General features: G+C 45.1%; 1 long non-coding RNA gene across 3 annotated transcripts in view; it reads left to right on the forward strand.

The window, feature by feature from the left end:
* Positions 1-24193, forward strand: part of LOC129059707 (uncharacterized) — a 162408-nt gene that overhangs the window by 17008 nt on the left and 121207 nt on the right. Inside the window, exon 2 of one of the 3 annotated variants that reach the window (XR_008525738.2) lies at positions 14320-14378. The exons of the other annotated variants lie outside the window; for them this stretch is intronic. This is a non-coding gene — a long non-coding RNA (uncharacterized LOC129059707). The remainder of the gene's footprint in view (positions 1-14319; positions 14379-24193) is intronic. 3 annotated transcript variants of the gene reach the window in all.

The following is a 24193-nucleotide window of genomic DNA, read 5'->3' on the forward strand; positions in this document are numbered from 1 at the left end:
CAGATGATTTAGACTCTGGCTCATTCCTGTTCTCTTTTGGTTTCTCACCCTGATCAGTCTGATGAAGGGAGCCCGCCAAGCAGGTTTGGCCAAACGTTCCTCGGGTAATTCTAGCTTTTGGATGTGCAGGCTGAGCTACGAATGGCAGCCTCTGGAAGATGAAGGCTGAGGTGGAGAGAAGTCAGGGATGCTGAATGAAGTGCTCTCAGAGTGCTCCTGGCATCCTGAGATTTCACCTTTAGAAATGTGTTAGAAAATTGTCCTCGAGTAACAGAAGCCCACTTATACTAGTTCATTGCAAAAGTTATTATAAAGACATAGGAGTTGGTTTCAGAGCCTAAGACCAGGAAGGAAGCTGGAACTCGGGAATGGGCTGAGACTAGAACCTGGAAAGCTGTCAGTTTCCTCGCTTCCTCCCTTGCTCCCTCCCTCTCCTCCCTCCCTCTCCTCCTTTCGATTCTTCTCTCTCCCTCCCCCCTTCCACTTCCTCTCTTCTCTCTCCTCCCCTCTTTTTTCTCTGTAGACTAGCTTTCTCTGGCCATAACGGGGAAGATGGCCACCCCACACTCTTTGAGCTTTACTTGGCTCTCAGTTCCAGTCACACAAGGAAGTTAATAACTGAGTCTACCTGGAGAAGATTCTCACTGACCCACCTTGGGGCATGTAATCTTCCCAGATAATAGGTCCTGTCACCTCTGGCCAGGGAGATGTGCTTCTGAGGTGCACACATGGCTGCTGTGACCCACACTTGTGGTGTGGGAAGGCAGTTTTCAGGACAATGGGATGACCCATGGGCTGGGTGAGTCATCCCTTTAAGGTGTTTCCCGCAGGAGGCACTTATGTGACAAATACATCACCCAAGTGGGGGAAATGCTTATGGGGCTCCTGTTGCTATTAATGTGGCTAATCAGACTACATAGGATTTTGCACTATTGTCTGAGCAGTTTTCCATGTTATTACAAACATTTTATAATAGAGACTTTAAATGACTTTATTACAAATTACTTAATAAGAATCTCATTGTGGGACACGTTTTAATTTTGTTTCCACCATTACAGGTAATACAGCAGTAGTCATCCTTATGCATAGGCCTCTATCTAGGTTTTGGATTATTTTCTTTGAAATAGATTGCCAGAGGTGGAATTATAGGTTAGGGTTTTTATTTGCAAATGAGAGAATCCACTTTCTCTAGACGTAGATGTTTAAGGAGAAAGGAGTCTTTATAGAAGATACTTAGCCACTTTGGGGGATGGGTGCAAAGAACCAGGTTGGGATATGACAGCAAGGAATGATGTTGCTAGGATCAGTGCTCTGCCCCATTATGGGACTTTCCAGTGAAATATCGGTGCTGCTGCAGCCTGCTGACGGGCACGAATGACCCCAGGGCTGGTCTTCAGAAGCTCTGCCATAGATTCTCTAAAAGGACCAGTTTTCTCCAACAGCGTACTACTAGAAGACTGAACTGCTTGAACATGGCTGTCAATTCATCTCCCCTTCCATTCATATGGATGGGTCTGATTGGCAGAACCCGGGACACATGTCCTCAGTGTAGAGTAAGGATGTCTGATAAGTGGGCTTTGGCTTTGTAGTACAGGAAGGTAGGATGCATGAGACTGCCAAAATATCAAGCGGTTATTAAAAAGATGCCAGTTGTCTATGAATGGTGGATACCTACTATGTGTTCAGATGTAAGTTTAGAGGAAAAACTATACAGGCTGGAGCAATGGCTCAGCGATATCGTTAAAAGCTCAGGTGCTTTCTCTCTTCCAATGTGTTGACAGAGTGTCCAAGGAGGAAAGAAGGGTATGAGAGCAAAGGGGATTTATTCTTAAGAGCTCGCCCTTTCCAGGAATCAAAGTCTCCAGCAGGGCCGGGCACAGTGGCTCATGCCTGTAATCCCAGCACTTTGGGAGGCTGAGGTAGGAGGATCATTTGAGCCCAGGAGTTTGAGACCAGCTTGGGCAACATGGTGAAACCCTGTCTCTACTGAAAAAAAAAATATATATATATATATATATGTGTGTGTGTGTGTGTGTGTGTGTATGTGTATATATGAATATATATATGTGTAGGTATATGTGTTAGCAAGGCACGGTGGTGCACACCTGTAATCCCAGCTACTCGGGAGGCTGAGGCAGGAGAATCACTTGAATCCAGGAGATGGAGGTTGCAGGGAGCCGAGATTGCACCACTGCACTCCAGCCTGGACAACAGAGCGAGACTCTGTCTCAAAAGGAAAAAAAAGTCTCCAACAGACTTTCCTGTAATGGTCTAAGTCAAGTACCCACTCCTAGACCTATCTCTGGCAAAGATAATGGGACTATCCTGGTTGCATCAAGGCTGGGGACATTGCCACCCAGGCTGGAGTGCAGTGGTGTGATCATAGGTCACTGCAACCTCAAACTCCTGGCCTCAGGTGATCCTCCTGACTCAGCCTCCCAAGTAGCTGGGACTACAGGCACATGCCATCATGCCTGGCTATTTCTATTTTTTATTTTTATAGAGATGAGTTCTCCCTATGTTGCCTAGGCTTGTCTCTGACATTTGGCCTCAAGTGATCCTCCCTCCTTGGCCTCCCAAAGTGTTGGGATTACAGGTATAAGCCACTGTGCCCGGCCTCAGACGCTAGGTTCTGTTAGCAGGAACGAGCAGCTCTTGGCAAAGTAATAGTATCTGCCACAAGGGGTATTAACTTTTTTTGTATGAACGTTTTAAGACTCTTGATGCATATTGCCAAATTATCTCCAAAATGGTTGTACCAACTCAAATTCTTATGAACAGCATATGGGTCTATATGTTTTATCACATCCTTGCCAGCTAGTTTCACATATTTATTTATAACCATAGTACTGAACTCTATTCTTAGTAGTTCTGATAGTTTTTTAGATTAAATGACCTTGAATTTTATAGAAATACAATCTTATGAATGAATAAGTGGAAATGATTTTAGTCTCATTTTTAATAGTTACATTTTATTTTATTTATTTATTTATTTATTATTATACTTAAAGTTTTAGGGTACATGTGCAGAAAGTACAGGTTTGTTACATGTGTACACATGAGCCATGTTGATGTGCTGCACCCATTAACTCGTCATTTAGCATTAGGTATATCTCCTAATGCTATCCCTCCCCACTCCCCCAACCCCACAACAGTCCCCAGTGTGTGATGTTCCCCTTCCTGTGTCCATGTGTTCTCATTGTTCAATTCCCACCTATGAGTGAGAACATGCAGTGTTTGGTTTTTTGTTCTTGCGATAGTTTGCTGAGAATGATGGTTTCTAGCTTCATCCATGTCCCTACAAAGGACATGAACTCATCATTTTTTATGGCTGCATAGTATTCCATGGTATATATGTGCCACATTTTCTTAATCCAGTCTATCATAGATGGACATTTGGATTGGTTCCAAGTCTTTGCTATTGTGAATAGTGCCGCTATAAACATACGTGTGCATGTGTCTTTATAGCAGCATGATTTATAATCCTTTGGGTATATACCCAGTAATGGGATGGCTGGGTCAAATGGTATTTCTAGTTCTAGATCCCTGAGGAATCGCCACACTGACTTCCACAATGGTTGAACTAGTTTACAGTCCCACCAACAGTGTAAAAGTGTTCCTATTTCTCCGCATTCTCTCCAGCACCTGTTGTTTCCTGACTTTTTAATGATTGCCATTCTAACTGGTGTGAGATGGTATCTCATTGTGGTTTTGATTTGCATTTCTCTGATGGCCAGTGATGGTGAGCATTGTTTCATGTGTTTTTTGGCTGCATAAACATCTTCTTTTGAGAAGTGTCTGTTCATGTCCTTCACCCACTTTTTGATGGGGTTGTTTGTTTTTTTCTTGTAAATTTGTTTGAGTTCATTGTAGATTCTGGATATTAGCCCTTTGTCAGATGAGTAGGTTGCAAAAATTTTCTCCCATTCTGTAGGTTTCCTGTTCACTCTGATGGTGGTTTCTTTTGCTGTGCAGAAGTTCTTTAGTTTAATGAGATCCCATTTGTCAATTTTGGCTTTTGTTGCTATTGCTTTTGGTATTTTAGACATGAAGTCCTTACCCATGCCTATGTCCTGAATGGTATTGCCTAGGTTTTCTTCTGGGGTTTTTATGGTTTTAGGTCTAACATGTAAGTCTTTGATCCATCTTGAATTAATTTTTGTATAAGGTGTAAGAAAGGGATCCAGTTTCAGCTTTCTACATATGGCTAGCCAGTTTTCCCAGCACCATTTATTAAATAGGGAATCCTTTCCCCATTTCTTCTTTTTGTCAGGTTTGTCAAAGATCAGATAGTTGTAGATGTGCGGCATTATTCCTGAGGGCTCTATTCTGTTCCATTGTTCTATATCTCTGTTTTGGTACCAGTACCATGCTGTTTTGGTTACTGTAGCCTTGTAGTGTAGTTTGAAGTCAGGTAGCATGATCCCTCCAGCTTTGTTCTTTTGGCTTAGGATTGACTTGGCGATGCGGGCTCTTTTTTGGTTCCATATGAACTTTAAAGTAGTTTTTTCCAATTCTGTGAGGAAAGTCATTGGTAGCTTGATGGGGATGGCATTGAATCTATAAATTACCTTGGACAGTATGGCCATTTTCACGATATTGATTCTTCCTACCCATGAGCATGGAATGTTCTTCCATTTGTTTGTATCCTCTTTTATTTCATTGAGCAGTGGTTTGTAGTTCTCCTTGAAGAGGTCCTTCACATTCCTTGTAAGTTGGATTCCTAGGTATTTTATTCTCTTTGAAGCAATTGTGAATGGGAGTTCACTCATGATTTGGCTCTCTGTTTGTCTGTTATTGGTGTATAAGAATGCTTGTGATTTTTGCACATTGATTTTGTATCCTGAGACTTTGCTGAAGTTGCTTATCAGCTTAAGGAGATTTTGGGCTGAGACGATGGGGTTTTCTAGATATACAATCATGTCATCTGCAAACAGGGACAATTTGACTTCTTCTTTTCCTAATTGAATGCCCTTTATTCCCTTCTCCTGCCTGATTGCCCTGGCCAGAACTTCCAACACTATGTTGAATAGGAGTGGTGAGAGAGGGCATCCCTGTCTTGTGTCAGTTTTCAAAGGGAATGCTTCCAGTTTTTGTCCATTCAGTATGATATTGGCTGTGGGTTTGTCATAGATAGCTCTTATTATTTTGAGATACGTCCCATCAATACCTAATTTATTGAGAGTTTTTAGCATGAAGCATTGTTGAATTTTGTCAAAGGCCTTTTCTGCATCTATTGAGATAATCATGTGGTTTTTGTCTTTGGTTCTGTTTATATGCTGGATTACATTTATTGATTTTCGTATGTTGAACCAGCCTTGCATCCTAGGGATGAAGCCCACTTGATCATGGTGGATAAGCTTTTTGATGTGCTGCTGGATTCGGTTTGCCAGTATTTTATTGAGGATTTTTGCATCAATGTTCATCAAGGATATTGGTCTAAAATTCTCTTTTTTTGTTGTGTCTCTGCCAGACTTTGGTATCAGGATGGTGCTGGCCTCATAAAATGAGTTAGGGAGGATTCCCTTTTTTTCTATTGATTGGAATAGTTTCAGAAGGAATGGTACCAGCTCCTCCTTGCACCTCTGGCAGAATTCAGCTGTGAATCCATCTGGTCCTGGACTTTTTTTGGTTGGTAAGCTATTAATTATTGCCTCAATTTCAGAGCCTATTATTGGTCTATTCAGAGATTCAACCTCTTTCTGGTTGAGTCTTGGGAGGGTGTATGTGTCGAGGAATTTATCCATCTCTTCTAGATTTTCTAGTTTATTTGTGTAGAGGTGTTTATAGTATTCTCTGATGGTAGTTTGTATTTCTGTGGGATCGGTGGTGATATCCCCTTTATCATTTTTTATTGCGTCTATTTGATTCTTCTCTCTTTTCTTTATTAGTCTTGCTAGTGGTCTATCAATTTTGTTGACCTTTTCAAAAAACCAGCTCCTGGATTCATTGATTTTTTGAAGCATTTTTTTGTGTCTCTGTTTCTTTCAGTTCTGCTCTGATCTTAGTTATTTCTTGCCTTCTGCTAGCTTTTGAATGTGTTTGCTCTTGCTTTTCTAGTTCTTTTAATTGTGATGTTAGGGTGTCAATTTTGGATCTTTCCTGCTTTCTCTTGTGGGCATTTAGTGCTATAAATTTCCCTCTACACACTGCTTTGAATGTGTCCCAGAGATTCTGGTATGTTGTGTCTTTGTTCTCGTGGGTTTCAAAGAACATCTTTATTTCTGCCTTCATTTCGTTATGTACCCAGTAATCATTCAGGAGCAGGTTGTTCAGTTTCCATGTAGTTGAGCGGTTTTGAGTGAGATTCTTAATCCTGAGTTCTAGTTTGATTGCACTGTGGTCTGAGAGACAATTTGTTATAATTTCTGTTCTTTTACATTTGCTGAGGAGTGCTTTACTTCCAATTATGTGGTCAATTTTGGAATGGGTGTGGTGTGGTGCTGAGAAGAATGTATATTCTGTTGATTTGGGGTGGAGAGTTCTGTAGATGTCTATTAGGTCTGCTTGGTGCAGAGCTGAGTTCAATTCCTGGATATCCTTGTTAACTTTCTGTCTCATTGATCTGTCTAATGTTGACAGTGGGGGTGTTAAAGTCTCCCATTATTATTGTGTGGGAGTGTAAGTCTCTTTGTAGGTCACTAAGGACTTGCTTTATGAATCTGGGTGCTCCCGTATTGGATGCATATATATTTAGGATAGTTAGTTCTTCTTGTTGAATTGATCCCTTTACCATTATGTAATGGCCTTCTTTGTCTCTTTTGATCTTTGTTGGTTTAAAGTTTGTTTTATCCGAGACTAGGATTGCAACCCCTGCTTTTTTTTGTTTTCCATTTGCTTGGTAGATCTTCCTCCATCCCTTTATTTTGAGCCATGTGTGTCTCTGCACGTGAGATGGGTTTCCTGAAGACAGCACGCTGATGGGTCTTGACTCTTTATCCAATTTGCCAGTCTGTGCCTTTTAATTGGAGCATTTAGCCCATTTACATTTAAGGTTAGTATTGTTATGTGTGAATTTGATCCTGTCATTATGATGTTAGCTGGTTATTTTGCTCGTTAGTTGATGCAGTTTCTTCCTAGCCTTGACGGTCTTTACAATTTGGCATGTTTTTGCAGTGGCTGGTACTGGTTGTTTCTTTCCATGTTTAGTGCTTTCTTCAGGAGCTCTTGTAAGGCAGGCCTGGTGGTGACAAAATCTCTCAGCATTTGCTTGTCTGTAAAGGATTTTATTTCTCCTTCACTTATGAAGCTTAGTTTGGCTGGATATGAAATTCTGGGTTGAAAATTCTTTTCTTTAAGAAGGTTGAATATTGGCCCCCACTCTCTTCTGGCTTGTAGAGTTTCTGCTGAGAGATCGGCTGTTAGTCTGATGGGCTTCCCTTTGTGGGTAACCTGACCTTTCTCTCTGGCTGAATGGTTACATTTTTAAGTATTATTTTTATCTTATTGTATTGATGAGGCCTTTCTGAACAGTGTTAGATAATGGTGGTGATGAACATCCTTGGGTTTTCCTGATTTTTTTGTTTTGAGACAGAGTCTCACTCTGTCACCCAGGCTGGAGTGCAGTGGCATGGTCTCGGCTCACTGCAACCTCCGCCTCCTGGGTTCATGCCATTCTCCTGCCTCATCCTCCCGAGTAGCTGGGACTACAGGTGCCCGCCACCATGCCCGGCTAATTTTTTGTATTTTTAGTAGAGATGGGGTTTCACTGTGTTAGCCAGGATGGTCTTGATCTCCTGACCTCGTGATCCGCCCACCTCGGCCTCCCAAAGTGCTGGGATTACTGGCGTGAGCCACAGTGCCTGGCCGTGTTTTCCTGATTTTAATGTCAAAACTATAGTGTTGTTTTGGTAGGTTTGATGTGATTTGTTCGTTTGAGATATGTCTTATTTTCTCAAATTAAGCTATTGCTTATAAGATGCACCAACTTAATAACAGCTTTTGGAGGGTGGAGTGGGGAGAGGAAAAAGCTACTTAATGTTAACCTTACACATTGAAAGATACTCGTATTGCAGTGATGGTAAATGTGAAACAAACGTACCTTAGAATAACTAAAGGAAAAACTATATAAAAAATTTTCCCTCCCATGGTTAGTGTTGTAATTAAATACACACTCACTTGATGTAAGCAGTATCCTCACAGAAGATAAGTTCTTTTTTTTTTTTCCCCTGACTTGGAGTCTCACTGTGTCACCCAGGCTGGGGTGCAGTGGCATGATCTCAGCTTACTACAACCTCCGTCTCCTGAGTTCAGGCTCCTGCCTCAGTCTTCCAAATAGCTGGGATTACAGGCGCCTGCCACCACACCCTGCTAGTTTTTGTATTTTTAGTAGAGACGGGGTTTCACCATTGTTGTCCAGGCTGGTCTCAAACTCCTGACCTCAGGTGGCCTGCCCACTTCAGCCTCCCAAAGTGTTGGGATTACAGGCATGAGCCACTGTGCCTGACTAGGTAAATTCTTTATACAGTATATACTTTATGATGTTCAGCAAGTATCATTCTATTCTGTTTTAGAATTTTCATGAGAAATGGATGTTGAATTTAACAAGAGTCTAAGCATAAGGCTATCATTAGAAAGACTGATGCCCTGATATGAATAATTTCCTAATGCTAAACCATTTTTGTGATCCTGGGATAAACCCTACTTTATTGCTCTGTATTATTCTTTTAATAGTATGTTGAATTCTATTTCTAGTATTTTATTTAGGATTATTACAGCTATTTTCCTAAGTGAGGAGGATCCATGGGATTTTTTTTTTTTCCTCTTCCTGTCGATTGTGGTGTAACAGTTATGATCATTTCATCACGTAAACTCGATGGTTGTGCATCTTTTTTTAATGTGGTAGAACAGTTTGTATGACAAAAATTAGCAGTTCTTGAAAGCAAATTCAACATCAGGACCTAGAGTCTTTTGCGGAAGTAATTATTTGGTAACATCTTCAACTTTTTTCTTGATTATTGGTCTTAAAAAGCCTTATAGGGTCAATTTTGAGAATTTATATTTTCCCACAGAAATTTTTGTCATTGAGATCTTCAAATTCATTAGCAAATAATAGTGAAGTGTCTCATAATTTTTAAGTCTTCCCTTTATCTGTTTCATTTATTTATTTTTATTTTTTATTTTATTTATTTTATTTTGAGACGGAGTCTTGCTCTGTTGCCCAGGCTGCAGTGCAGTGGCGTGATCTAGGTTCACCGCAACCTCTGCCTCCTAGGTTCAAGCAATTCTCCTGCTTCAGCCTCCCTAGTCACTGGGATTAGAGGCGTGCACCATGATGCCTGGCTAATTTTTGTATTTTTAGTACAGATGGATTTCACCGTGTTGGCCAGGCTTGTCTCAAACTCCTGGCCTCAAGTGATCCACCTACCTCAGTCTCCCAAAATGCTGGGATTACAGGCATGAGGCACTGCACCCAGCCTGTTTTATTATTTTTGAATTAATTTACTTAGCTCCTCTCTGCTTTTATTGAAGTCATCTAATGTTCTCAATCCAATCAGTGTTACGTCTCATCTCGTCTCTTTTCTTCTCTTTTTTTTTGATGGCGTATCGCTCTGTCGCCCAGGCTGGAGTGCAGTGGTGCAATCTCGGCTCACTGCAACCTCCACCTCCCGGGTTCACACCATTCTCCTGCCTCAGCCTCCCGAGTAGCTGGGACTGTGGCTGCCCGCCACCATACCCGGCTAATGTTTTTTGTATTTTTGGTAGAAATGGGGTTTCACCGTCTTAGCTGGGATGGTCTTGATTTCCTGACCTCGTGATCCGCTTTCCTCAGCCTCCCAAAGTGTTGGGATTACACGCGTGAGCCACAGTGCCTGGCCCTTTTTTTCTTTTTTCTTTTTTTTTTGGCAGGTGGTGAGAATTGGGCTCCTACTTTGACCTGTGACTGTTTTGCTGCTGAGTTTTGGTGTTTCTTCATTGTTCTGTGAGTAAATGCTAAGGGGAAAGGGACTTTGTTCTTTCACTCTCTGATGTTTCCTGAGCATCTAGAACACTTTCTGGCCATAGTAGGGGTGCAATACTTATTCACTGGGCAAATGAAAAAATGACTGTGGGGAAACAGGTGAGAAGCTGCTGCCAGAAGCCTCCTTTTCAGGGAAGACCTCGTAAGGACAGAAAGAAGTAGGCGACAGGTCTTCTCCTGTCTGCAAAGGTGAACTTTTGCTATGGCCACCCCCCACCTCACCCACCCACAACCACCGACCACGCAGTTCGAACGGAATTCTTTCTTGGAGCTGGTGGTGGGTGACTGGTGTAAGGGACCGTCCCCTCTGAGCTCCCTGCTCCCAGGCCTGAGCTTTCAGGGCAGTGAGGCCTTCTGATCACAGAGATGCGCAGGCAGGAGCATGATGGTAGGGAGACAGGTGGGCTCCTGGAGGTGGAGAAGGTGACCGCTAGGGGAGGAGATGAGTCACTGGGATCGGGGGCTGGATGGAGGAGGTCTTGGGACAGGGGTTGAGGTAAGAAGACAGTTACTTTAGGTAAGGTTTAACTTCTGGTCCTGGAAAGCTCTGAGCTTGAGCCCAGGATAGCTGAGCTGTGGCTGCTGACCATGAGGGTGACTGTATCAGACTCTGCCTTAGGGATGAGGGGGGCCCTGTGGGCTGGTCAGGAGGGGCCCTGAAGGTGGACACCTGCCTTCACTTCATCTTCATCTAGAGTTGCCAGATAAAATGCAGGATGTCCAGTTAAATTAGAATTTCACATAAATGATGAGCAATATTTCTTTAGTATGAGTTTGTCCTATGGATTTGGGACCTCTTGATTTACCCATCTCTGAGGCAGGGGACTCCCAGGACCTGGGAGGGGCTTCTCACTGGGAAGGCAGGAAGGCGCCACCCTCTACCGCATATCCCCGCAAAATATTCCCAGCAAAAAGGAAGTCTTTAGCCGCCAATGAGCAATACTCCTCCTCCCTCATCCACTCTTGCTTCTCAAATGGAAGCATGAACTAAGCCCACTCTCTACACCCTCCTCTGCTTGGGGGTGGCCTTCTGGCCAGCTTTATGGGCTCTGCTGGACACAGAGAAGAGCGTGAGGAGTGCTTACCTTCCAGCAAGCCACAGTCAGTCAGAGCAAGTGAGGCATAGGCCCCGGAAATAGGAGTCTAGGCAGGCTGGTGGGCTTCTGTACCTAGGGTGAGGGGCACAATCAGGATGGTGGGCTGGAAGGTGAGTTGGGGAGGAGGGGCAGGCAGGAGGTGACCAGAGGCCGAGGGGAGCAGCCCGATGGTGTAGAGTGGCAGGGGTGAAGCAGGAAGGTCCTGAGCACCCCCTCCCAGGTACTTCCTCGGTGCTATCTGCTCCCAGGTGCTCTGGAAAAGCTGAAGGTCAAATTCTAACTTTCTGGGCTAGAAAGTAAGTTTTGGGAAGTAAGTGTTGTCAAGGAGACAACCTCTAGGTATTGTCACGAAGTTTGTGTTACCCTCAGGTTAGCCTCATTTATTTCTGGCAGAAGGTTAAAAACTATACAAATAATTTTTATGGACATAATTATGTTCTCATCCCAAAATAATGTGGCACAGTTCCATAATTACTCAGAAATGATCATTGTTTGAACAGCTATTAATTAGTGAATAGCTTTGGAAAAAAGTTTCAATAGGTTTGGGAAGCATTGCTAGTAACCCATTATGATATGTCTGGGGGTCAAATCACCATGTCATGTCAAAGCATAGATTTATAGTTCCATTTTAAATCATTTCAAAATAATTAAGAATGTGCTGTGCATCTGAGTGGGCAGAGTTGAGGCACAAAAACCATATATCTGCATTAGGAAGGGAACGGATCATTTCCGGCCAAAATGGAGATTAAAGCTCTTTCAACATCCATTTGGCAAGAGCATGCATGTTTTATGGCTTCTCAAGAAGTATCAGTGATTTTAGATAAATAGCATTCAGCTCTTCTTTCCCTTTCCCCATGGCCTTCTTGCAAGCCAAGAGAGGAAAATTACAAATCATCAGGAACTTCTGACCTTGACTTAGAATTTCAGGTGGGAGTCCAGCCATATGCACTCTTCCTGGCAGAGTGGGGGATATTTCTACATTACTCTTTGCTGCCTTCTAGAGTGGGTCTGGGGGAGGCAGCTCTGCTCTTTCCTCTGAGACACATTCTGTTTTTGGGGTATGTGTGCTAGAATACCTTTAGCCCAGCAACCTTCGTGCCTCCCTGGAACGCTAGGGCACCTCTAGTCTTTTGGAGCTGCCTTTCCTCCTGGGCGTCTTTGGAGCCCTTGTTGGGGAGGGGAAGGAAGCTGTTCCTTACTTAGTGTTGATGTGCTCCGGGCCCTCTGCTGCACACTTCATGCACATGATTGCAGCCTCCGATTGGGCAGGTACTGTTATCCCTGTGTGGCCCGGGAGGAGATGGAAGCTCAGAGAGATGAGAGGATTTCTGCAAGCTTGGGAAGGAAGCCTACAGCTGGAGGGAATCTTTAGGTTCAGTATGCCATATACCCTCAGATGTTTGACCCCTCTCCCCCACTCCCTTTTTTTCTTTTTTTTTTGAGATAGGGTCTCATTGGGTCACCCAGGCTGGAATGCAGTGGTGAACAAAGCTCACTGCAGCTTTGACCTCCTGGTCTCAAGTGATCCTCCCACCTCACCCTCCTAAGTAGCTGGGACCACAAGCCTGTGCCATCACTCCCAGTTTATTTAAAAATTTTTTTGTAGAGACAGAGTTTCACCATATTACTTGGGCTGATCTCCAACTCCGGGCTCAAGTGATCCTCTTGCCTTGGCCTCCCAAGGTGTTAGGAATCCAGGTGTGAGCCACGACACCTGGCCTGGCTCCCTTTGGTGACTTACCCATGATGAGGTCATCTAGTCCAGGCTTAAACACCTCTTGTGGAGTGGTGCTCACTGCCAGTGACGTGTTCCATTCAGCATAATTAGTATACACCCATTGTTTAAACCAAAAATGCACATAAAGTAAAAGATGATGGCCTCTCCTATGCCCCTGTTAATCCTATTCCTCAGAGGAAATCACTGTCAGCAGTTGGGTGTGTATCATTCCAAATACCTTCCTACGCTATATATATATGTACATTGAAAACATGTCAGTAGAATCATACATACTGATTTGCTTTTTCACTCAATAAATTGTGGATGTTCACTCAGGTATATGTAGGCACCTACATCATTCTATCTATTGCCTATTGACCTAGCTCTCATTGACATTTCTTTCATCTCTGTTTTATCTCTTTCTATTTATTTGTATAGTTAGTTCTGTCTTCCAAATATGATCTTCAAAATAGATCTTACCATTTATCTCACCTTGTCCATCTCTGATGTGGATTATTATCATAGCCTCCTACCTGGAATCCCTGCTTCTGCCCTGGCCCTGCCCTATAGCCTGTTCTGAACCCAGCAGGTGTAGTGGGCCTTTCAAAATGCAAGTTGCATCATGTCACTTCTCTGCCCAAACCCTCTTATGGCTTCCCTCCCATCAGAGTTAAAGCCCAGCTGTCCCACAGCTTGGAGGCCCTCCATGCCCCTGTCCTCCTGCCGTCCTGCTCCGTGTCTTTGGCTTCATCTCCCCATTGTTTTCTCTGCCCCTGCTGTGCTGGCCTCGTTGGTGTCCTTTGGACTTGCCAGGCCTGCTGCTACCTCTGGGCCTTAGGACTTAACATTCCTACTGCCTGTAAAGTTCTTTCCAGAAATCCAGGTGGCTCGCACCCTTACTTCCTTTCAGATTTTTGCTCAAATGTCAGTGAAGGCCTTCCCTCCCTACCTCTCTGTAGACTGATATGATTTCTTAAGGTGAGCTTAAAAAATATCTACACATATACCCCAAGTCAAAGCTGGCATTATGCTTACTGATAAAACAATGAAAGCATTCAAATTAAATGAGGTACTTACGTACCTGCACTGATGGTCCGGGAAGAAAGAGAAAGGACAAAGAACTGGAGGGTCTGGAGTGGTCAGTGATTGTCCAGTGTAGCAGTAGTCTAACAAGCTGGAAAGGGAGGGTGTGGGCATGGTTTGAATTAATGATACTGATAGGGGAGTATTATTGGTATTATTGGTGGATGACAAGGTCCAAGATGGGATACTGAGTGGCCAAGATGGAGTGAACAAGGACACTGGAGTGAGGTGGTGATATGGTTTGGCTCTGTGTCCTCACCCAAATTTCATCTTGAATTGTACTCCCATAATTCCCAAGTGTCATAGGAGGGACCCATTGAGAGATAATTGAATCACGGGGGTGGTTCCCCCCTACTGTTCTCGTGGTAGTGAATAGGTCTCACAAGATCTGACGGTTTTATCAGAGGTTTCTGCTTTTGTGTCTTCCTCATTCTCTCTTTGCCTGCTGCCATCCATGTAAGATGTGACTTGCTCCTTGCTTTCCACCATGATTGTGAGGCTTCCCCAGCCACGTGGAACTGTAAGTCCAATTAAACCTTTTTCTTTTGTAAATTGCCCATTCTTGGGTATGTCTTTATCAGCAGCATGAAAATAGACTAATACAGGTGGTGAAGGAAGTGAAGGTCAGGGTGCAGGTTGGGCCATCCATGTGGATGTTGGTTGCCTAGGAGGAAGGAAGGACTGAGGGTGGAGGGGAAGATGGGCACCAGGTGCCCAAGTCTCAGATGAGTTGCCCAACCTTGGTCAACACAGTGAGGAGGGTCCTGGCGGTGGGGAAGTAATGATGTAAGAGCAGAGAGGATAGGGACTCCACTTCCCATCCCTGAGGGCTCTGGGGAGGTGGCATCCACTGTGGAAAGCCAGGTTTCATTCAAGGCAGAGAAGGCCTGAAGGCTGGTGATATGGAAAGGTTTTGAGTAGAGGCTGGTGATATGGAAAGGTTTTTAAGTTGTGGAGCTGCAGCTCTGGAAGGCCCAGCGGAAGGCTGGGGTGTTAAGAGAGCCTGTCCTACAGAGCTGCAAATAGTAAAAGTCTTAATAGAAAATTTCAGACATCCTAGGCCAGGCGCAGTGACTCACGCCTATAATTCCAGCACTTTGGGAGGACAAGGTGGGCAGATCACTTGAGGTCAGGAGTTTGAGACCAGCCCGGCCAATATGGTGAAACCCCATCTCTACTAAAAATACAACAAACTAGCTGGGTGTGGTGGTGTTCACCTGCAGTCCCAGCTACTCGGGAGGCTGAGGCAGGAGAATCGCTTGAATCTGGGATGCAGAGGTTGCAGTGAGCTGAGATCGTGCCACTGCACTCTGGCCTGGACAACAGCGAGACTTGGTTTCAAAAAAAGAAAATTTCAGACATCCTTAATGTATTTATCATATTTATACTTATTTTCCTTCACAGTTTATCAATCTAAGTATAATTAGCATCTGATTGAGGCCAAATTCCTGCTTTCTTTCCATACACTTTATGATTCCACTGTTGTCTCAGTTGGCATGTCACCTCCCAAATCTGAGTAAAAGTACCTTCTGCTCTAATTGTATCCCCTCTTTCCATAAGTTCACACCTGAATCCATGAGCCCAGCTGGGGACCGGTATCCAAGACAGCTTCTGGCTGGATTCTCCCCAGCCACCATCCTTCTGAACAGCAGGCCCTGGGCATGGGCAGCTGTGGCAGGAGTGAGGCGCTGTCATCCACAACACTCCCAGAGAGGGCTGTTTGACCTCACGAGCGATTGCCCCAGAGACCCCATTTTTACTCATATTTCTGGGGAAATCTTACTTGAGGATCAAATGGGAGAGAGCCTATAAAAATGTTTAGCAAGTTGCTTGGTGCATAGTAGGTTGTGTGTTTTGCTAGTCGAAGGCATTCTTCTGGCAGTGGGATGTCCGAGCAGCTTGTCTAGCCTTCTTGTTGCACAAACACTGCTGCTGCAGGCCCCGTCTATCAGAACTGTTGCTGTCACAGAAGTTGCTGATGCACAAACATGAATCACAGTGTGAGAACTGCTCATAATTGCCTCATATATGTTTTCAGTTCTCAAATTTAAAACCATTTACTGCTGGGAACAGATGTTAAATTCAGGATGCTTGTCAATTGTTGGCGTGATACACAAACAAAGATGCTTAAAATTAGAAGCCTGATTGAATTTTAAGTACAGTGATCACAGTGGTTGGAATGAAAATAATTGAAAGGGTAAACAGCTTATTGTGAGAGATGGAAGTACGCAATGGAAGGAGAAGCTGAATTTGAAATTGGAAAACTCATGATGTGGAATTGTAATAGGGAGTCTACGATGATCATTAAGTTAATTAACACTTAATTGTAATAGAAACTCTCTAACAGCACTTAAGGAACATTAATACCAGATAGACTCATTCATAACTTAGGTGATCACAAGAAAAGCCATGTGGATTCAATAATGGTAACAATGATTACTCTTATGTGTTGGGCACCTACCATGTGTCAGATAATGGACTTGAATCTGTATCTATCTGATTAGCGTTTAGACCACTGATTGTTCTCGGAGACCACGAAGAACTGGCAGTCCCTTGCTTTGGCCAGTTGAAAAAATCATGCTAAAATGACATAAAATTTACCATTTTAATTATTTTGAAGTGTAAGGTTCAGTGGCATGAAGCAAATTTACAACACTGTGCAACCATCACCACCATCCATTTCCAGATCCTTTTCATCATTTCAAACAAACTCTGTACATATTAATATTAAACAGTAAACTTCCAGTCTCCCTCACTCACTGGTGGCCTCTACTATTCTTTCCATCTCCATGAATTTTCCTGGGCCAAATTTGGTAACACTAATGTCACCTCTACCTCACCCCAACTCTCAAACTGCTCATTGACGGCAAGGTCGGCTGTCCTCATTGTGCTGATCCCTCATGGCATGCAGAGCTGGGCAGGCTGACTGGAAACACCTCTGGACCCCTAGAACGTTCTCAGAGGCATTCGAACCAGAGCAACTTCATCTTGAATAGGAGCTGGGTAAAATAAGGCTAAGATCTACTGGGCTGCATTCCCAGACCGTTAGGCGTTCTAAGTCACGGAATAATGTAGGAGGTCGGCAGGAGATACAGGTCATAAGACCTTGATGATAAAACAGGTTGCAATAAAGAAGCTGGCCAAACTCCACTAAAACCAAGATGGCGACAAGAGTGACCTCTGGTCGTCCTCACTGCTACACTCCCAGCAGCGCCACAACAGCTTATAAGTGCTATGGCAACATCAGGAGGTTACCCTATATGGTCTAAAAAGGGGAGGCATGAATACTCCACCCCTTGTTTAGCACATCATTAAGAAATAACCATAAAAATGGGCAGCCAGCAGCCCTTGTGGCTGCTCTGCCTATGGAGTAGCCGTTCTTTTATTCCTTTACTTTCCTAATAAAGTTGCTTTCAAGATGGACTTGCCCCGAATTCTTTCTTGTGCTAGATCCAGGAACCCTCTCTTGGGGTCTAGATTGGGACTCCTTTCTGGTAACAACATCACAAGGAGGCCGTTCTCAGAGAAGGCTGGACACCTGCCATCAGGCTGCGGTAGGCCTGCTTCCCCTGTGAAGGCCACGTGCCAGCTGCTGGCTGCGTTCTTCATCCTGTCAGGGCTCAGGATGGAGGGAGCACGTGGAGGGTTAATCCTCCCATATTGCACACCAACTGCAGCAGCTGCTTCTAGTTTCATGAGTGGGCCACAGCCTTCCTGGCTTCCAGGCATTTGGACATGTTGGTGCTTCTTTCAAGAACACTGGCCCCTCACTGTCTCTTCTGCTTTGCAGAGCTAACTTATAATTCTTCAAGTCTTGGCTGAGAAGTTCTTCCAGGAGGCTTCACTGCTTCTGCCAGGGTGCCCCTCCTCTGCCTGGTATGGTATCCAGCATCCTCCCAGGGTGTTCTGTGTGTCTTGTACCCCAGCTCTGATCACACTGGGCTGCTGGCATCTGCTCACCGGTCCCTCTGTCCTCCTAGCTCAGGGGTTGTATGAGCTGCAGCCCCCATCATTGGCACCAGGCCTGGCACATAGTTATTATTCGGTAAGTGGGATGAATCCCCTCCATAGCCTCTGCACCCCAGAGAAAAATCACAGTACGTGGCCCCTTCTCTGCCTGTTTTGACTGGCATGTGCCCGAGTTCCCATGCTCCTGTGCTCACAGGGTTGCCCAAACACATGGACTTCTGGGAATAGATGTATATGGAGGGTCCATGGAGAAGTGACAGAAAGGGGAGGAGGCTGCCGATCACCCCTGCTCAGAGGCTGCACTTTGGCTCCCTGAGGGGGAAGTGTATTGTGTTGCATAGAAATGGGTATTTGTTGAAATTTAGTGAGTTCAGGTCATGACTCAGTTTGTTTCCTTCTGAAGTTTGCTCCTCAGTTGGGATTCCTGGCTGCACGTGTGAGCTGTGAGTGTCACAGTCTTGCTTGCTTCCTGTTGTGGTTGCTGGTGGACTGTGAGCAAAGTGAATTTTAATTTTCCTAAACCTACAAATGTTATTTCAGTTTGAAATGAAACAGAGATATCCTATTTCTGCCTTGTTATCTGTTTCGTGTGGTGGGTGAGAAAATTATGATGTAAATACTGTGTGTCAGGCCTGGATCTTACATAAAGAACTCGATGAAAAGCACCAAGAGGGTGCCAGACATCCAGGGAAAGTTCTTGGTGATGTTGCAGAGTCCGAGTTCAAGTCTCCATCGTGAGGTCTTGACATGGAAGAAGCATGGCCAGCACTGTCCATCAGTGTGAACAGAGGACTGACATGCAGCTTGGGAAAGTCAGAGCCCCTCACGTCTCTTTCCTTTACTGAGTCCTCTCCCAAAGGTGCATCTTAGAGACATGTGTCCATAAATTTGTAATTGCCACAAGGCAGTGAATGATTAAGATAGAGCTAGATTTGAGTTCTGATTCTGTCACTTATTAGCTCTGTGACTTAGGGCATGTTACTTACCTCTTTGGGCCTCAGTTTCCTCATCTGTAAACTGGAGGTGACAATTCCAGCCTCCTAGAGTGGTTGTGAATACAAAATGAGACAAAGCAAGTGCTCACCACTAGGCCTGGCACAGCATGAATGTTAAGTATAGGGTAGGTATAGTCTTAGTTCAGTTATGACTTAGAATTGCTAACACACGTTGAATTTGGGTTGCAGTCTCCCATGTGCTACCAGACAGACTGGTTTCTATATTCTTTCTTCTTTCCAGAGTAGAATCATCTGTGATTCCTATCCTGAGACTAATTTATTCTGTGATCGAATAAAAGATCTTCAGGAGGGTGTTCCAGGCAGCTGTGTGCCTCCCCGCTTGGGGAAGACTCTTCTGTCTCAGGTTATTCCTGCTTAAGGTGTTTGGCAATACAACCATGAAGGAGAAATGTTTGGTGTGGTTGTGGCAGGTAACAAAGGACTTCTTGTGGCAAGTCTGGGTGTCCCTATACTATCAATTGTGTGCTCCTCAGCAGGGGAGGGCCGTACGTACATGGGCATGTGCGTGTACATGGCCGTGGAGGCCTCCCTGTGCCTGCTGGGGGCCTGGGATTTGCCCAGCTGTCTAATGTTGACTAAAGCTGCTGCTGTGACAGATGTTCTTTTGCTTAGAGATTCACTGTGGAGTATTTAGTACAAGAACTTGTGGTAAGCAGTTACTGCTTGAAGATTCATACTCTACATTAAAAACTTCTTTATTAGCAATCTGATTTAATGGGCAGATAATCCAGAGTCCTGGAGACAGTCATCTGCCACTGTTTGAACACATTTTATCAGATAATGGTGTGAGAACTGTCTGGGCAGCAGCCCTGCGGGGGCTTAAGTTGCTCTCAGAGCTCCCAGGATCTAGCAGAGGTTGTTCTTCTTTTTAAGTGTCTAAAGGTATCCTTCCGTTTCCACTTTATCTCAGTCCTGCTGGTTTTTATATGCAAAATCCCTGGTGAGTAGAGTCAGAGGGAAAGAGCTGGGCCTGGAAGTCAGGCTCTGCTGCTTATTTGCTAGGTGACCATTTTGCCTCTCTGGCCTGGCCTTGTGACTATGTCATTACCTCTCATAATACAGGTTATGGAAAATTCCCTCACAGCCCCTCGGATGCAGAGTTCTGGTCTCATGGAGGAGAATGGGTGATCACTCAGCTCTCACCACCCTTGATGAAAGTACTCTAAGCTCCCAAAGCTTTCCATTTATCTTCCAAACAGCCAGGGTTATAGGTCCCTTGAGAGGGTTGCTGCATGGGCCTGGCTATTCTGGGGTTAGGAAACTGTTAATGGAAACAAGATGCAATGGTTGTCGAACTCCCCTTGTGTTCTGCCTCCTGGGGTCTCTCTCATGGGTATTTTGTTCTTGGTTCTGGAGAAGTCTGAGGGATGGTGGCAAAGGCAGCTGGAATGCCCATGATGCCAACAGATATGCTTCCTCCTCAGGACACGGGAGCCTGGTTTGCTGGTTAGCCATAGAATTCTTTTTTCTTTTGTATTTTCCATTGTGTGTCTCGTATATTGCCTCTTTTCAAAAGCATTAGTAGGTAGTTTTCTTAAGAAAAAGGGGCTGGGTGTGCTGGCTCATGCCTGTAATCCCAGCACTTTGGGAGGCAGAGGCAGGCGGATCACCTGAAGTCAGGAGTTTAAGACCAGCCTGACCAAGGTGGAGAAACCGTGTCTCTATTAAAAATACGAAATTAGCCGGGCATGGTGGCACATGCCTGTAATCTTAGCTACTCGGGAGGCTGAGGCAGGAGAATCGCTTGAACCCGGGAGGCAGAGGTTGCGGTGAGCCGAGACTGCGCCATTGCACTCCAGCCTGGGCAACAAGAGCGAAGCTCCATCTCAAAAAAAAAAAAAGGAAAAAAAAAAAAGAAAAAGAAAAGGTGAGAAAAAGAAAAATAGATTGAGCCAAAGCAGGAAAAATATTGAAAAGTAAGATCTTTATCTAGTTTGTCGAGCTTTGCAAAAATCTTATTTATCTTGACTAATATTTCCATATTTCATCTTATTCTTCCTTATGTATTCATACATTAAATCAATGTGCTGTGACTTGCTCTAGTGAAGTGGAACTGAAGGTCAAGAATTCAATTGCCCAGTAGCCACAGGGATACTCTTGGGTGTAACACCTGACTGGTTAACAGATGGATTTCTGGTTATGGAATCCATCAGGGCCTGCAGTGGTCCTCACAGTAACTCTCACAACAGAAGCGTGGCTGCTCATTTGTAAAGCCTGTATCTGCATTTGAGGGCTTCCTCAGGCATATCCCCAGACTTGAGGGGATGGTGGCACATGTGTGCATCTGGCTTTCCGTTCTCCTGCGAGAACCCCCTTCCTGGTGTCAGGAGCCATGTCTTGGTCCATAGGGCAAAGAGTGGGCCTGCAGGGCAGGCAGTACAGGCTTATAGCAGATCACTTTGCTAAAGCTTAGAGAGTGTTGTTGGCCTGGAAAGAAGTTGTACCCAGTCACTAGCTTTCCTCTTTCACCTAGACCCAAGCCTATAGAGGTACATGGCTCTTTGTGGTGGGGTTTGCAAGGGCATCAGAAAAGTCCCTCATTACCCTGAAACACAGGTAATTTCATTACCCTGAAACACTGTCCCCACCAACTTGCACTTGTGTTTGACGTCCTAGAGCGCTACCCTTTTTGTGTTAAGACACTCCCCGCCCCCATGAGGGAGTATCCATATAACTATGACCATGGTGCTGGAGGACACTGGTGGTTCAGCTCCTTCCTCCAAGGTCAGGGCTGGGCCCTGGGACTGGTGAGGTAGAATCTCCAAAGCCATACCGGGCCTGGGAGCTTTGTCCCGTGTCACACTGTCATTTTGTTTCAGAGTGATGCAGTCCTTGCCAGCCTGATAAAGAAGAACTTAGTCACTGAAGTGAAGGTGTTTCCTGGGGCTGCTTGACTTGGGCCCTGGGATTCAGTAAATTCTGGGATTGTAAGAGCTGAAAGGGAAACTGACAAGGCTGGGTGCAGTGGTTCATGACTGTAATCCCAACACTTTGGGAGAGGCAGGAGGATTGCTAGAGCCCAGGAGTTCAAGACCAGCCTGGGCAAGATGGCAAGACGTCATCTCTACAAAAATTAAAAAAATAGCTGGGGTCGCCGGGCTTGGTGGCTCATGCCTGTAATCCCAGCACTTTGGGAGGCTGAGGCGGGAGGGTCACTTGAGGTCAGGAGTTCAAGACCAGCCTGGCAAACATGGTGAAACCCTGTCTCTACTAAAAATACAAAAATTAGCTGGGCATGGTGGCGGGTGCCTGTAATCCCAGCTACTCGGGAGGCTGAGGCAGGAGAATCGCTTGAACCTGGGAGGCGGAGGTTGCAGTGAGCCGAGATCATGCCACTGCACTCCAGCCTGGGTGGCAGAGCAAGACTTCATCTCAAATTAAAAAAAAAAAAAAAAAGCTGGACATGGTGACATGCACCTGTAATCCCAGCTACTCGGGAGCATGAGGTGGGAGGATCACTTGAGCCCAGGAGTTCGAGTCTGCAGTGAGTTTTGGTCACACCACTGCACTCTAGACTGGGTGACAGAGTGGGACCCTGTCTCCATTAAAAAAAAATAATGACATGGATTTAGCTGGTCCAAGTTCCTTGTAAGCCCCAATCTCAGAGAAGAGAAGGTGATTGGAAGAAGGTGATTGCCAGAGGCGGGTGCTGTGTGGAGATGGCCGGCCTCCACTCCCTGTGTCCTCGCTGAACTTCCTATACGGCCAACTTTCTCAGTCTCCCTTAAGAGGATGCCCTTAGCAGTTGGGCCCCTCTCCTCCTTGGTGTCCCTCCCTCCTCTGTAGCTCTGTATTTGTCTTTGCCAGTTCCTTAGCTTCTCTGGCTCAAAAAAATCTCTCAGTCCTATCTGTGCTGTGGTAGCCCCACTTTTTTCTCTTGGAGTTTTCTGATGGCTCTCTGGGGCCTTAGGTGGGTTTCTGTATGCAAAGGGGCTGAGCTTCAGGCAGACGATTGGCTCGGGTGGGAAGGCCCAGCTTTCCTCAGTGTCCTTGTCCTGGCTTAGTGTCTGTGAGGGGCAAGGCCTGGGCTCCTGAGCCCTGACAGGAGGCCAGAGTGTCTAGAACAGGGTGGCTTGTAGGGATGGGTGTTCCTAACTCTAAAGAACTCTTCTGTTGGGGGCTGCCAGGGCCCCTTCCTGAGGAAGTTGTGTTCCAAGCTCTGCCTGAGCTCCTCCTCCAGCATGCATCTCTCCTGTGTTATGTTCCTGTTTCCGGACTGGGAACGACAAAGCTTGGGCTTATGTGCTGGTGCCTGGCTTCTTCCAGGAGTTAACGAAGGTGCCAGGATGGGGATATTTGAGGACTGGGTGCAGTGAGGGGGATTTTCTCTTGGAGCTCAGTAAAATGATCATGGGTAGAAAGAAAATGTTCCCACAGCCACAAAGCTGAAAACAAGGGGAGCATAAATAATTAAGACAGAAAATCCTTTGGGGCTCATGTCTGAGGTGGGAGATACAGATTTGATAATCAAATTTCATCAAAGTGCCACATGCAGGCTGGGTAGCCAGACCAGTGAGCAGCAAAACCAGGATGTCTCTCCAGCCTGGAGTGTGGCACCATCTGATGCAGGGGAGTACAACAGAGATTCAGCTAATACCTGTAATTTCCAGAGAAATCAATTTAGGTGTCACAATCAGAGCATGGAATTGGAGTGAAGAAAATGCCCAGGAGCTGATGAGTGTCTTCAAAAGGAATTGGAATTTCATGCACATTTTTTTTTTTTTTTTTTTTTTGAGACGGAGTCTCACTCTGTCACCCAGGCTGGATCTTGGCTCACTACAACCTCTACCTCCTGGGTTCAAGCAACTCTCCTGCCTCAGCGTCCTGAGTAGCTGGGATAACAGGCACCTGCTACCACGCCCGGCTAATTTTTGTGTTTTTAGTAGAGACAGGGCTTCACCATGTTAGTCAGGCTGGTCTCGAACTCCTGACCTCAGGTGATCCACCCACCTTGACCTCCCAAAGTGCTGGGATTACAGGCGTGAGCCACCGCATCTGGCTCAAGCACAAATTTCATATTCACCAAAGATGAGCAGAGGGAGCCCAAGGAGGAAGATGTTTCTTAAATGTGTCCCAGATCAGGCCCTGGGACTTGGCCTAGAAGAGATTGTGTAGAGGATCCTGATGGAGGGGTCATCTTTGTGGTCACACCCCAGGCACTAGACAGAGAGGTAGGCCAGTTCTTTAGCCAGGAAAGAAGTGTGTGAGGAATGAAGTTCACTCTTGACTGCATTTGTTCAGGTCAGAACCATTTTGGAGGGCTCTTTCTTGGTCTTTTTGCCTTTTGCAGGAAGGTTGTCTAAGGCAACGACTGTCCTTCCTGAGGGTTGGAACATGAGAGCCTGGGAGT

Source organism: Pongo abelii, chromosome 4, assembly GCF_028885655.2.
Source record: "Pongo abelii isolate AG06213 chromosome 4, NHGRI_mPonAbe1-v2.0_pri, whole genome shotgun sequence".
NCBI classification, from domain to species: Eukaryota; Metazoa; Chordata; class Mammalia; order Primates; family Hominidae; genus Pongo; species Pongo abelii.